This window comes from Triplophysa dalaica, chromosome 18 (assembly GCF_015846415.1).
Source record: "Triplophysa dalaica isolate WHDGS20190420 chromosome 18, ASM1584641v1, whole genome shotgun sequence".
In the NCBI taxonomy this organism is placed as follows: domain Eukaryota; kingdom Metazoa; phylum Chordata; class Actinopteri; order Cypriniformes; family Nemacheilidae; genus Triplophysa; species Triplophysa dalaica.
This window is the reverse complement of record NC_079559.1, coordinates 17,489,036-17,505,936: the sequence shown is the minus strand read 5'-3', so window position 1 is coordinate 17,505,936 and position 16,901 is coordinate 17,489,036.

The window sequence follows — 16,901 nt, the reverse complement described above, 5'->3', positions numbered from 1 at the left end:
AAAGTGACTCCTTCAAGAGATCTATATAAAATTCTTGTAACAAAACATAAAAGAGTTTCCAATTTCAACAGAATACAACAAAAGGTATGACACTACCCGTGTTGTCCAACCGGGTTTTCTATAACGGCGTATTACTCTCAAATTAAGATTTCAGCTGACTCTCACAACTTAAAGACGGAAACTCAAATACAGTGTCAATTTTTCACACGGGTTAAATTAGTACGGAGGTTAGGACACACTTTAGGGTGAAATACCACACTTCAGAGTCAAACAAACATAAGCACAGACCTCAAATAAGTATTTTCCTCAGGTAAACAAAAACACATTATCAAATATCTCATACACAGGATATTCACAGACATCATACACCTTCATATTACATCTATTTTACCAAGAATCCATCACACTCGCCACAAGTAACGAAGCGCAACACAGATCATTCCATATCTTTTCCAACAAAATACATGTTTTAAATGAAACCACAACATTCAGGTTAAATGTAAATCTCTTCAATAACTCATAGGAAACATGAATTTTACCTGTGATGACATTAGCGGTCTGAAATCCTCTCTCATGCACCGCGCTCGTCTCTCACGTATCACACGAGGTGTCTCTTCCATTATCGCATTCCGATTACTTCATTTACAGCGGCCACGCTCTTAAATGGAAACTATACCTAAGGTTGTGTTTTTTAAATTCTAACACCACCCGGTTACATATATATATATATGTATATATATATACATATATATATACAATTGAAAATATATAACTATTATCCTAAGATGAAACATGCATTTTGTCTTAGATAGAGAGAGAGAGAGAGAGAGAGAGAGAAGGAAAGAGACTAGTGATTTTCAACAGTTCCTATCTTTTCTCTTATATTCTGCATCCTACGGTAACCTTGGAACAATAAGACAAGACTGGCTGAGTGTAGAGTACAGTTCTGCACTCTTTGATGCAACAAGTACATCAGTTGTTGTTGGAAGTGTTTCTGGTTCCGGTTGATCTAACTAATGCAGCCTAAACCCTTAGAGGATTTATATTATGGAAGTGTAGTGTATACAAGATTAAAAATTTGCGTCTTTAGTCTAGATTTAAACTGACAGAGTGTGTCTGCCTCCCGGACAGTGCAGGAAGACTATTCCAAAGTGTAGGCGCTAGATAGGAAAAGGATCTACCACATGCACCTGATTTTGAAATTCTAGGTATAACCAACTGACAGGATGACTGAGAGCGTAATGGATGTGAAGTACTGTAAAACAATAAAAGTTCCCTCAAATACTGTGTAGCTAAACCATGTAGGGCTTTATAGGTAATAAGCAAGATCTTAAAGTCAATGAAATGCTTTATAGGTGACCAGTGCAAAGTTGACAGAACCGGGCTAATCTGTCATGCTTTTTTGAACGTGTAAGAACTCGAGCTGCCGCGTTTTGAACCAGTTGCAGTTTTTGTAATAGGCCCGCAGGGCAACCACCTAGAAGTGCATTACAGTAATCTAGTCTTGATGTCATGAATGCATGAATTAATTTCTCTGCATCTGACAGTGACAGCATATGACGTAATTTAGATATATTCTTAAAATGGAAAAATGCAATTTTACAGGTGTTTGCGACATGGCTTTCAAATGAGAGAGTACTGTCGAATACAACGCCAAGATTCTTAGCTGATGACGAGGATTTTATGGAGCATCCGTCAATCGTTAAGCAGTATTCTTGGTTGTTACGCATAGCAGTTTGCGGTCCAGTAAGTAACACTTCTGTTTTATCCGAGTTCAGTAATAAAAAAATGTTACTCATCCAGTTTTTTATATCAACTATGCATTCCATTATTCGATGGAACTGCTGTGTTTCATGAGGTTTCGAGGAAATATAAAGTTGAGTATCATCAACATAACAGTAAATGCTAATTCCGTGTCGCTTTATTATATCTCCTAGACGTAGCATGTATAATGCGAAGAGCAGAGGTCCTAATACTGAGCCCTGTTGTACACCGTACTGGACTTTCGATTTGCGTGACACCTGTTTTTATTGCTACAAATTGAAAACGGTCGGATAAATAAGATTTAAACCATTTCAATGCTATTCTGTTAATGTCGACGTATTTTTGGAGTCTATGTAGGAGTGTGCTGTGGTCAATGGTGCCAAATGCAGCACTAAGGTCTACGGCACCAATAAAGAAATACAACCTCGGTCAGACGCAAAAAAGCAGATAATTTGTATCTCTGATCAAAGCAGTCTCTGTACTGTGACATGCTCCAAATCCAGACTGGACTTCTTCATTGATGTCATTACTTTGGAAGAAGGAGCACAATTGAGTTGAAACTACTTTTTCCAGAACTTGAGATTTCATATATTCTTTTCATTATATTCTTTCTATACCGATCTCTCTTCGGTTAAGACTACTTACTATCATAACAAAATCCACAGCTGCACTGACTGTAGAACACTTTTCAGAAGCTTCTCAATACTTCTTTGTCCTCTTCCCTGTGCCTTCATCATCTCTAACAGCCAATGAATTTGCCACATTCTTTGATTACTAAATATCAACAATCATCAGCTATTTCCTCACCACCTATTCATGAGCACATCACAACCACTTACACAGACAAACCTTCTGCCTTCTGAATCATCTCTTACGCTGACATCTCAGAGCATACTCACACTTGATACCGTGACTCTCAACTTTTGCTAGAGCATGATTATTCCCCCTCCCCACTCCTCCGCTGGCCTAGGTTCAACGTTCCTTGAACGAGTAATGTATGATCAACTCTCAACAACGTTCTGGACAAGAAACAGTCTTGCTTCAAAATCGCCCATTTGACGGAGACCACTCTACTCTCTGTGACTGACTTTCTACAACTGGATCTTGCTGGATTTGTTTGGTGCCTTTGACACGGTCATCCACCACATCCTCCTGTCAACCCTGGGGTCGATGGATGTGTCTGGAGGTGTGAAGTCTCAAAATCACTACATCTCACTACTTGAGTACCTCTGGGTTCAGTACACTGGCCACTTCTCTTCTCTCTCTTCATGTCATCCCTAAATTCTGTCATTCAGAAACATGGTTTCTCCTACTCAGATGATCAGACAGTACCCGCCCGCATCTCTGCACTCCTTCAGGACTCGTTGGAAACCGCTCTGTGTTTTGTCCCTCATCATGATAATAGATTTGGGCAATCGCATCCTTATCATAGTATGAAAAAAAATCTCTAACAAGGATGGACATTTACACATGCGCACTTTGACACACTAGCAGACCTCCATTAAGTTTGAAAAAAAGGTTTCATGATCGATTCTTGTGTTGAACTGATGAGGCTTAAGCCATTGTTACTTACTGTTACTGTGTACAGCTTTACAGGCCATATACAGTTTAGCTGTATACATAAAGATTTTGTATCGTATTGGCATTTCGTCCAGACCGATCTGGCGTTTTGGGAGCCTGAAACTGCTATTGTTTTAAACTGGGTCCCAGAGTGGATAAATCTGAAAATTACAGCCGATCCGTATATTTACTGAAATAATAATGTCATCACCCCAGCGCACAAAGTTTATGCGCATGCTCCAAATATTCTTCCACATTTTTAGTGTATCTCTATGGCAGAATTACAGCGCCACATACTGATTTGGTGTGTATGCTACATAGTTTTTTAGTTGGTTTAGGGGTTTTGTGTGTACGCAGATATTTCTTGAGATGACGCACTGAAAAGACAAAAAATGATTGGATAAGAAAAGCTCTGGCTTTCTTTGGATGTGGCCTTAGAATATACCAGAGCATATGCAACTAACCTATGGTCATGGTAAGGGGCGTGACATTTCCGGACAAGGCGCACTGGGTGTTTAACAAATCATAAAACATCAAAGTCATTGTCCCAGATGTATTTCGGAGGGAGGGGCTTCATTGAGTTAGAACAAAATGGACCAGGAAAATAGGAGGCCTTTAAAGACTATTCTGCAGCAACACTGTCCGAGACAATGAATCAGTTGATGTGCTTTAAACAAAACAAAAGTTTTGTTACAATTTGACTGATTTGTTTACGTCTAATCTTAATGATGTGAAGAGGCCATTGTCATGGCCTGTTAAAAATGTTTGCATTGCTTTTTTTCTATTTTATCTTGCTGTTTCATCCTGCAGTGGTCACGAATTAATGATTAAAACATGGTGTTGATAAAACAACCCCCGAATTATTTGCCACAAAGAAACAGAAAGAAAAAAAATGTTTTCGTTCTACCTTAAACAGATGAAACTTTTATGGGAATCTGGAAACAATTAGTTTTAGGGTCGTCTTTAAGAGTAATTCCCGAATAAAACTAGCTAGCCCATTGCAGAGGATTCTAATGAGGCTATTTATGAAACCCATTGCAGAGGATTCTAATGAGGCAATTTATGAAAACCATTGCAGAGGATTCTAATGAGGCTATTTAAAAAAAGGCTTGGCTTACTTTGATCTGAATGTGGTGACTTTAAAAAACATCTCATCATGATAGATACTCATAATTTAAAGGACTTAATTGTGCTTAATTTGTTTGGAATAGGAATGTGGTTTCAGTTAGACTGTGCATTCTGTCCACATGTTTAAACAAGCCTGTCAGGGAAAATTGAGAACAAGTTTGGTTTGGAAGTGGCTGTTTTTTATCAAATTTAAGGGTCATGAGCATAATCTAAAGAATAATTAGGCCACTGTGACAACAAATACAAACCACACAGTTTATAGGAACATTTTGAATAAAGTGGCACAGTGTCTAGCAAGACGGTTCCCTTGCTTGTTTGAGCAAGGTAATTGATACTATAGTTAAAGGGAATAAATAAGAGACAAGAGGTAATCACTTCTTGTCAAATTCAATTCAGAAAATAGAAAAGAATAGTAGCGAAAGATAGAGGGTAAGCATGGCCAGACTGGGACACACTTCAGGCCGGGAAAAGCAACATTCATCCAGGCTACAAAATTAAAACAGCACAAACCTTATAATCCCTATTTCTAAATGTATTATATTTGTAACCATCACATGCTGATAACTCCTTATTAAATACACAGTGCATTCTCAAGACAGTTAAATTAATCTGTCAGCCACAGGCTCGCGGACAGTTCGCACTGTCTCACTCGTCTGTCGTTCCCCAAGAGACAGTCCCACCCCGTCTTGTTCCTCAGCCACGTATTCGCAAACAGTGCGTGATGATGATGAGATCTCCCTTGCAGCATCGGAGGGTGACTTACTGGCATCCGACCCTGACGATTCCTCTGAGCTCCCAGCAGTTCTCGACAGTATAGAAGCAGGAGGAGGCTATCAAGCATATCCTCCCCCGGCCGTCGAGATCCCGTGCGGCGTCTGCTCCCCAGCAGCCCCGGTCCTCGCTCCCTTGCCCCCCCAGCACAAGATGTCGAGTAGAAGGCGCCCTGACCGGAAGACCACAGGGAGATCGAGAACACCATCGGCCCGACCATTGGCCATCCCATCGCTGGGCGGTCCCTAACCTGTCCCAACATCTGCTGGGCCCCTTCCGGGGCCTATTCCCCATATTCTCGCAAAAAGAGTTTCCTCTCTCTCTGGGTGTTTATCACATCCGCTCTCACCCTCTACACGACGGTGTTAGGCAACTCGACATTGCGTCGACATTGCGCAATGTCGAGACACAATCTCATTGCGACGAGACACAATCTCAAGTATAATCAGCCGCCCTCAGCACACTCAGTTCTATGGTGCGTTGAGTTTCATCATTGCCGGGCAGGTAAACGATCTCTACCCTGGGGGCCTCCCCACATGTAAGGATCCGCACTGCTTGCCATCGAACCACCCCCCGGGGGGTTGATGAATCAGATCGTACCCCTAGTTCCCCTGACTCGGTCCCTGGGCCTGGCTAGAGCTTCCCAAACCGTCAGAGTGGCTACGGAACATGATCGATAGACTGCGCGATCCAATTCACCAGACGCCTGGCCAAGTTTTGGGGCATCCTCTCAATCTAAGTCAGAGGCAAGGATGCTCCCGTTGAGGTCAAGGTCGCCACACTTCCGGTTAAGGAAGCGATCGAGCCCGTCCTTCCAGCCAAGATGTTCAGCGGGTTTTACAGCCCGTACTTCATTGTCCCCAAGAAAGGGGGGGGGGGTTTGCGCCTCATTCTAGATCTTCATACCTTGAACAGGCACCTACAAAAGCTGCCGTTCAGGATGCTCACGCAGAAGCGCATCCTGACTTCTGTCAGGCCCCCTTCGAGCCCCTGAGAGATGCCGCTCTTTCTCATCTAACAACAAAGATTGCTCTCCTGGTGGCGCTCGCCTCCATCAAGAAGGTAGGGGACCTACAAGCATTATGAGTGTCCACGGATTGCCTAGAATTTGGGCCCGGAGACTCTCACGTTATCCTGAGACCCCTGCCCGGCTACGTGCCCAGAGTTCTTACCACTCCCTTTCGGGACCAGGTGGTGAACTTGCAGGCGCTCCCCACCGGGGAGGAAGACCCAACCCAATCTGTGTTGTGTCCAGTACGCGTGCTTGCCTCTATTTGGACTGCACAAAGAGCTTCAGGAGCTCTGACCACCTATTTGTCTGTTTGAAGGTCAACAAAAGGGGAGGGCTGTCTCCAAACAGAGATTGGCGCACTGGATCGTGGACAACATGGCAACGGCATACCGATCCCAAGATTGCCGTGCCCACTGGCAGTGATGGCACTCTCCACCCAGAGTGCAGCCTCCTCGTGGGCACTGGCTCAGGGCGCCTCTCTGACAGATATTTGCAGAGCTGCGGGTTGGGCTACGCCTAACACCTTCACGACACTCTACAGCCTCCGTGAAGAACCAGTGTCTGCCCGAGTCTTGCATGGTACCAACATGCAAGACGGTAACCATACGCCTGTGAAACCACCTCCCTCCTAGTAGTCAGGTCAGCGTGCTAATTCCGCCTCCGTTCTTCCCCTACTTGGTGAAGAATAGGCATTCCATCCATCACTAAGCACCTCCTGCCCATAGCCTTCCCTAGGTTGACCTCCACCTTGCGCCATTTCCTTCAGTCCGCACATCCCTCCCATGAGTTCTCCCTTGACGGCGAGACCATGTTGGTGTCTTCACTAAACTCCTACCTATGGTAGGAAGTGGTCTGTGTAGTGCGTTTCCTCAGTGAGGAAATAACTCTTCCCCAGTGGCCCTTACAGTGCCAGGCAGCTTCTCGCATTTAGAAAAACAAGGCCTCTGTCTGTGATTACGGGTGGCAGGGGCTTCCCACCTTCCAAATCTCTGGGACCCCCTACCCATTCACTGGACGGTTACAATTTCGTGTTAGCGCACACGTCTAAAAATAACAATAATAACAATAAAGGAACAAACAAGATTCAGATGCAAAGTTTAATCTAGAGAAAATATTATCAATAAATCACAATTGCGGAATTTACCAAATATAATTTAAAGAAGTTCAACAGGCTCTATAAAAGGCTCTAACCTTTCTCTCACTATGCTACGATACACAAATAAAGAGATGTAGAATTCACATACTTTAGTCATTTATTATGAACTTGTTATATGCTTAATGAACAACAATGCAATTTTTGTATTCATACAAGGGTGAACATTTTCACACAAACAAATAGAAAATGCAATTGCAAATGCATTTTAATATATTCTCCGTAAAATCCTTCCATATGGAGGGGACCAGTCGACAGAAAAAACAAGAATATCTTCAATAACAAAACATAAAAACTGTATCATAATTACATCTTATTCACTATAGTTTAGAAAATTGCAATTAAATATGACAAGAACTCAAAGTTTAGCTGTGTCGGATTAAATTCATTTTAATAATGTCAGATAACTTTGATGGAAATGCAATGGAAAAGGTTGAATAGCTGTCCATTGTCAGCTTGAAATTTAAGTACACAATTGGATAATACAATTTTTGGCCACCAACTACCAAGCAATGCTTAAGTTTGTTCAGTCTGTGATCCAAAAGTTAAAAAATTGGTCCAAAAGTTAGATCTATTTTACTGGTATGAAGAATCTTTGGGTATTTTGGGGATTACTTTATTTTGCTATCCTCACTGTTGTAAATAAATGAACTACATTGTCCTGCACCCACTAGGAAAAATATAAAAAATTATATCTGGTGTCTATGTAATTTTTGGTTTGACATACAGTAGCCTATATACATAATTTTATGACAAAAATATATACCAATATCTTATCGTTTTATTCATTTTACAATCACTAAACATCAAGCTCTGAAACAGTTTAACAAAATTAAGTATACTTTTAGCTTGAATTACCATTATATGTCCTAATGAAACAAGTGGTCAGGATATAATTAAAGGTTTTATTCATTTGCTTTACTTACTGATTAAAAAGCATATGGTTTGTCTAAGAAGTGTCTTTAAAAGTTCATAACTCTGGAAGTTGTTGCATATTTTATGGTTTGTCAAAAATGGGGAATTAAATAAAAAATAACACACCATAGGAAAGCACATATTAATATCTCTTCCTTCGAATCCAGGCACCCCAAGCCATTAAGCTGTTTCTGCTCGCCTTTTTTTCGCTTTGTTCTTGGGAAATCATGCCGAAAGACTTAATTAGGCAGAATAATAGCCAAGCATGCGTAGGAGTAATCCCTTACACTGACGGTGTGTGTTAATGGTTTTCTTGTCACTCACTGGACTTATAAGAAAGCATGTTTCCTTTCACTACTCTGATGTGCTCTCTGCAGGTTCTTTCGCACTCTCCATTCCTTATTTTTCTCTATCTCGCTCTCTCTCTCTCTTTCTTTTCAATTTAGCAAGGGATTATGATAAATCCAACCAAAATCTGCCACAAAGTTCTCAAATTAGAAAATCTATTATTTGTTACCTCTCCCTACACTATATTAAGTTAAAAAATATTGTATTTTCAGGCAAATAAAACTTTACCCTGAAAGTCACTTTTAGGATTTGTATTTTTTTTCAACTTCAGGGTAGATAGCTAAATGTTTGGCACTTTTTAGAGCATTTTTGCACAAATTGACCTGTATCACTGACCTGTATTTCTGTTTGTTCTTGCTTATGTGAATGCATGTGAGAGAGAAAATAACTTGTTTCAGATATAAATCAATAAGAAGGGCTAGTGGAGTGGGCACAGTCATGTATTTTCATTGTGAAGCGACAGCCAGAACTGGCTAAGCATGACCTGCTATAGTCAGAACTACTTACACAACAGCAAAACAGCATGAATATTAAGCATGAACCACAAGCATGCAGATCTCTTGGAATTGAGCTTCAAATATTTGACACTAAATAGCTCCTGACATCTCTTATTTGTGAAAGTCATTTTTTGCTGTTTTTAAGTGCCAAGTATAAATTTTTCAAATGATGAATCAATTAATAGTTAATACAATAAAAGGAATCTTTATAAATATTTTAGTCGATTTAGGGGTGGTGTGTGTGAATGTGAAGAAAATAAGAGGTATATCCAGACATTTCAAATGCACTGCTGATGTTTTACCGCTTTTGGGTGAAATTACTGTATGTATCATATTCGATACAAATGCACATAATTGAATGATTAGACTAGCGTTTCAAAATTGTAATGTGACTACACTTACTAGGTCACACCAACCAAAGATGCTGGTTTTCTAATTTGTATGTCAGTACAAATCATTTGTGCTCTTGCTTATTCGTCATGATACAGCATTTTTGTGCTTGATACAGAGAGTTTGTACTATTCCTGTTTTTTGGGCAAAATGAATTTGGTCATATAACCTGTAATCCTCACAGCCATGTGATTTGGAGAACAGGAAGCTTCGTTACTTTGCTTACATTGCATGCTTACCCAGAGGATAACTCAGCTCTATTCATTTAGGGATGGATGACAAACCCTGTCATATTAACGAAGTAGGGTCGCTAAATAGATCACTATTGACGTAAACAGGCCCCTTGAGACTGCTCCCACATATAGAGTGTTTATCTATTTGATGTCTTGACGTCCTTTTCTCCCACCAGGAATTAATTTTACAGAACATTACCGCCACATGGTTGTCTTTTTCATCCGCTTGGCTGGAAAGTGACACTAAAGGTGACAGTTCAATTTGCACGGAATGGATGGCTGCTATCAGCGCTTTGCCGAGTTGTTGATTTTTATTTGGTTGCCAGTGCTGTTATGAGTTCAGCAGGAGCCCTGAACCACAGTCATCTCATCTGGCTCCACAGGGATAAATCCATATAGTTTATATGGGAATGTCAGCCTTGGGTTTATCAGGGAAATTATCCCACATTATCCCATAAAGAGATTTGTGATCTATACCTTCAATTTCTCTGTTTTTGTTGCTTGTGGGATTAATATCCCTTTGTAAAATATTCTTGCCACCATCCTCTCTTGTCACGTTTATTAGCCCTCTGTATCTTAATGACATCTCCACTGCCTTTGGTGCACATTTCACCAGCACATTTGACGTCGCTGCTTGCCCTTGGGTCGTCTCCTTTGAATGAGCTGTTTGCTCAGTCCACTAATTAATTAATATGTTTAGCCAGGCCCTCTGATGCAAATGGTAAACCTTATAAAGATGGAAGACAATTAAAGCTTACCTGTGAAGGCTACACTAAGATAATCAGTCACTTGCCACCAGAATGCTACAGTAGGGTATTTATATTTATGTTTATATTGTTTATTTTGTATATAAACAAAATATATTGTTCTCCATTTATATTGTTCTGCATTCTTAAATGTTTTTAATAATAAAGTCTGAAGGGAATAGAACACAAAATCAGAACACAAAATGAGAACACTTTACATATAACATGTATATAAACCATGCTGTTTCTGCATGTCCATATAATAAGAGTGAAGAGGACCCTATATAGTATGTTTCAAAAAGCACACAAGCATAAATATAAATATCTTCCCAAGTGAAACAAATATTGTGGCACACACAGATATCTTCAAATCTCGTTGGTTCTTGCATGTCTGTTGTTCTAAGAAACAAGATTGAAATAAGATATTAAACATTTACAGTTACATTTGGTCATTTAGCAGACACTATTACCCAAAGCGACTTACAAGTTGGGTAAACAATGGAAGCAATTGGGTCAAACATTAGGACAAGAAAAAGCACAAGAGCAATATTAACATGTCTACCGTGTGTGCAGTGCCAAGTTAAGTTTATCTAAGCTTAAATAAGCATGCTTTTTTTTCTTTCTTTTTTTTAGATATTGTAGAAAAGATATAGTAATCAGAAATGATCAGTCAGGTGCAGACCGAAGTGATGTGTTTTCAGCCGATGCTTGAAGATGGCGACAGAATCTGCTGATCTTGAAGCAGCAGGCAGATCATTCCACAAATGTGGAAGCAATCCAGAGAAGGTTCGTGAGAGCAATTATTTACCTTTTTGGGATGGCACCACAAGACATTGTTCGTTTGCAGAGCGTAAACCTCTACAACTACAATTTTATGAAGGTTCTTATCATACATAATCTCTGTCCTATATAATAGAATATTGTCTTCTATAAATTGATTTATGCCGGTATAATTTATCCATTCTCTAAATTTAGGACAAATATTGGTAAAGAGTGGAAAGGTAATGGGGATTATTCTGTATTGGTAGATCTTGAAGATTGTTTAATTGGGTGGAGGCTTTGTTATTTTTGACTGTGGTCTCTACAGCAGGCCTATGTCTATGATGGTTTTGATAGTTTTTTCATCTAAGATCTCTGCATGGGTCTGTTCTTTTCATTACTTTCTGTAAATCACAAGTAAGACCACCCTTGTGAGGCCCTACACATACTGTGTCAATACCAAGTTCTGTATAGCTGATTAAATAAATAAAACGATAACTGGATTTTTAGCAATAGATGCTCTTCGATCAATAATTCCAGTGTTTGTGTCCTAACATTTGATGTGTTAAAAACTGCAATAATGGGTTAGGGACGCAGTAGTCTGTGCTAATAAGCTTTTGAGATTGTAAAATAAGGTAGCATACTATACATGGAACAGACATTTTAGGCATTTAATTCAATTGAAAAAAGTTTTGTCCTCGTTTCATATCTATTATATTTTCTTTTTATTTTCTTTTATTTCATAATTACGTAATTTATTTAGTTTTTAAGGCTGTGTTATTTTTTTATGTTTTACATGTTTATACATGTAGACATGTAGATTTATACATGTTAATTTACATGTAGATAAAGCTTTACTTGCTTGCCATGTTGTATAGTATGCAATTTGGTGTTGTGTTGGGTCTCTTATTCATGTCCAATTAAGTAATTTTAATAAAAAAACAGCCGAGAACCTCTGTTTTAGACTGTGTGTGTATTTGAGATGTGAAATAGGCGAGGCTAGATTGCAGGAACACTAGCTTTCCGTTATCGACAGCAGAGACTGTAAAGGCCAAACTCAGCAATATGTCGAGGTATGGCAAACTGCAGCCACAGCAATCTCCTGTTAATGGAATGGAATATAGAGAAAGCAATTCTGTACATTTTTTGCCAAGCAGTTTTCCTGTCTGAGCCTTGTCAAAATAGCCAGACCTAAATCTTGATGGGGCAACATTTAAATCTTTAAGCAGTTGAGAGAAAGAAGGGGTGGCATGATTAATGTTTAAACAGAAAATAATGGAAAAACATTGTCTATAAAATGCATAAACAGACTTTAGAAATGTATTTTTTTTAAATACAGAGAATGTGGCTAAATAATATATTAGAACAATGTGTTTTACAGCTGCCTTTCTATTGTGAGTATTGAAAACATATGCAGTGAGTCATCAATGTGTTATGTAGTGTAGTGCTGTAATGGAATATTTTATTTGTGTTTATTATTCTAAACAAAATACAGATTAATTTCCTCTCTTGTATTTTTTCCAGATTTGTGTTAGATAAGATAGGTGTTTTTTCTTATCTGCTGATGGTTTTGTAAAAGGCAAAGTGGCACAGCAACCACCAAGAGCAGCCAATTATTCAACAATTTTTTTGAATGAAAACTATCTGTACCATGTTCAGCGAATCATTTTGAAAGATTATTTTATTTTGACAGATTATCCAGTTCTTTAGCGGTACATCACTTTGAATTTGTCAGGCAGTCTGATTCTGACCTTCAAACTGATTGTTTTGACTCTGGTTAAATATAAGTGTGTTAGAAAAAGATGCTACCGTAGGGACCAGGGTTCAGAATGCCAAAGAGACACTGCATAATGTACTGTTCTTCTTGGAAGAACAAAAACTGTATCTGTGTAGTAATCTGTTTTATTGGACCATGATTGGACTCTTCATGGGCATTGCGTCTATGTATACTTTTACCTCATAAAATTTCAACCTAATCTTCTGTTTATTATAAGTTATTTTGGCACCTTTATTTCCAAGATGTTGATTTTCATAAAAAATAGCAGACTGTTTAAACTATTTACAACTGTTTTTCACTTAAAGTGTCTTTTTCACCAAGACATTTTTCTTATTAAAATAATGTGTATTCAGTATGCAAAAGTCCAAGCTAACATAAAGTTAATTGATAGCAAACTTAACAGTGCATTCAAGCTAAGCTTGTATGTGAATTTCCTGTGAGTCAAAACAGTTACCTTGGTGTTGCTAGAGCTATGCTCTCCAAGAACTGTATAGAAAGGTAGTCTGAAAGAAAGAAGCTACAGTATATAAACTAATGAGTGTCAAGATATCATTTGCCAAGATATTAAAATCACATTTGTGAGGCAGTGCTTAACATTCTTTGACAATAAGCTGTTCATAACATTGTGAAAGGTTTAAAAACATGAAAAATCTAAACACACATGGGGTTAGGGGAACATTATTACAGTTAAGCTGGCTAGCAAAATGCTACATGACAATAAACATCTAGCGGGTAAGACTGTGGTTGACTGTGTCAGTCTCTTTTTGGCACCTAACTGTTTCTTGGGAGAATATAGTGCTCATTGACCTTAGCTCTTTTCATAAACTGATATATGTATGTCTTCTCCCAGAGGACAGTTATTTACACTAGAGGGAGCTCTTTAGTTAAATCCACAGTTGGACACAAAGCCCAAGGGATTTAGAACCAAGTTGACTTCAGTTAATTTATAATCATTGAATTGTGCTTTATTGTTTATCAAGATGCAAAAAAACCTATAAAGCTAAGCTGTTATAATGAGAAAATATTATTGATGTTTTGCTATAATCATTTGCATTAAGTTCTACCACAACCAGTGTAGCGATTCACGGTGACAAACCTATGTGAATTCTTTGAATATTATTCTATCTTCTTATATTTTATAAATATGCTCCCATATTGTAAGAAGTTTTAAACTTTTTAATATCATTCATATATTATGTAAAGTGACTTGATATATTATAATGTCAATTACTCCAGCAACCTAATAGGCCAATTTTTTTTGTAACGCATAGCAGGGAATAGTGATCAACATTCTCCATGAACTGCATTTTAAAAGGTCATTTTTCTACAAATGAACAGCTTAATTTGAGAGCAAATATGCTCAGGTAACAGTGTGTGGGAAAATGCTCCTGCAGCCAGACATATGCCTTTCACATCTAAGATGTCTAAGCAATAGTGGCAATACATTGCCCCTATTATTACTGTTAAAAAACGATTCCATTAGAGTGTTATTCATGGATAAGCGGTGTTGTTTAAGAGGCTTTTTGTGAGACAATGGTGAAAGCTGAAGCTGTGTAGCTATGTAGCGCAACATCAGATTCAGAGCTAGTTAGAAGACAATGCAGAATTAAGATCTGATTTTTCTGTTAAAAATAAGACAAATGTGTCTGCTCTGAGAGTCAGTCAATGACGGTTCCCTAACAGTTGTTGTCAGGTCCTCCAAGCAGTGTTGGTTCACTTTTTGATTAATTTCAAAAACACACAATACGACATTTAGATTGAAGCCCGAGTACACACAGTACAAAACAGGTAATGAAGACAATGTAACAAGTATTTACAAATAATATGTGGCTGCAATTTAGGATTTTTTAAAATCTAATTAAAGATATCAGTCCAGCCTCTTAACAATAATTAGTCATGTTTTGCTATGTTACTATGGATGTTTAGTCTTCACTGTTCCAATCATCAGTATTCATCAGTATTAAACTGTCAGCCATTATTTTCAGTCATGCAAGTGCAGTTTCAATTGAACAGGAAAAGTAAAGAAATCTAAAAAAACACTTGTGACACAAAAAACATGCTTTTTCTAATTTTAGGGTATAATTCCAGCTAAAGGGGACCTGCTAACCAGCAAATGTTTGGCAAATGAATGGATTGCAGACGTTCGTGTTGGTCTGAACAGATGTAATAACAGTGACTGATTAAAAATATTAAGCCTTAATTTGTGCTTCATCTAGCTCAAAAACTCTCTTAAATTCTGCATCATTAAGGAAAAGCAAACACTTCTGCAGTTTCTCAGACTAAAGAGGGCTTTTGGTAAGTAATGGACTACTTGAACAAAGCCTTGTGACGTACTTCCTACTTGAAATCTTACAGCTCAGTAGTTTTGTTATACGTGTTGACAATGAGCTGTTGCTGCCAAATCTAAAGTGTCTGATTTTTTAATCCATACAATCTTTTGTTAAAAAGTAGTTTCAGATTAAATGCTGCACATTTTGCACAAGTTATGTATTTATTTTATTTGACATTAAATCTGTTCGTTATTTTAATTGTTTTACTGTCCAATGTGAAAGAACATCTAATTTAATTAAAACACACATAGAACATCTAACAACCATTGTAAGAAATCGTTGTTGAACATGTATGAAATCATTAATGAATGAGACACACCGTTAAGGAGAGCCATATGGACTACTGCATGGCGCATACATCTGCTTTATTATTCAGGAGTTGAGTATACTGTTTGTAAAATTTGAAAAGGTAAAACAATTATGAAAAGGCTAAATTTTGTCTCATTTTAGATCTGTCACAAAAGGCAACATAGCCTTTTTATGTCATAAACAGGATTTAATTTGAACAGAATCTACCATGATCTCTGCATTTAAATCCATAGTTCTGCAAGCCCATTGGTGATTACTTGTTAAACAAGTATGTCTTTGTGCATGGGTGGGAAGGACTGGTGGGTTTTTTGTGGTCTGCTGACAGCATTTACATTTACGCATTTGGCAGACGCTTTTATCCAAAGCGACTTACATTGCATATACTACAGATTTGTTTCTGAGTTTGTGCAACCCCTGGGATCGAACCCATGAGCAGCATGTGGTTGTTATTTGTAAGGTGAAGCTATACAACTTTATTTCAGTTGTGACTGGGAGCTACCGGTACTTGCCTGTGATTAAGCAGTGTAACACTTTGCTTAACTTACTGTATAACACAGGAAACACTGGATCTAATAGAACAATATAATAAATGGTAAAATTTAGTGATAGATAACATAGACATGTAAAAATGCAATTTAGTTTTGTAGTTTTATAAAAAATAACTACACACTTTAACTATAAGAAGAACTCAAAGAAAGTATCTGAAACAAAGTTGATGCAAATGAAACCTAATTGATGAGCTATATGAGCACATGTTTTCTACAGTATACTGTAAGAAATAAAACATCTGGATTGGATCCTCGTTAATATGGTCATCTGCACCAAAGGAATGCTTGTAATGGGGGTCAGACAGCACTAACTCTTTACCTTTTCCTCATAAAACACCCTGATTAGCATGAGTTTTACATTCAGATCTTTTTTTGGCCTCCTGCGTTTCAGGTTCTCCATTTATTAGTTTCAATGGTTAGCCAGGTTAATTAGTATGTAAGCCATCTGAGAAGTTCAAAAGCAGAGCCAATAAAATGACAGATATCAATGGTCTAGCACCTGAACCAATGACAATTGTCTTTAGTACGGCTCTGTCCCTAGGCAGAATGGATGATCTATCACCATTAAAGTCGCCTTCTGAATCTATTTGCTGGGTCACTGCATCTTGCATCACTTACAGTACTTGCTGAGCCAAATGCTCTTAGGTTTGGGGATCAGCCA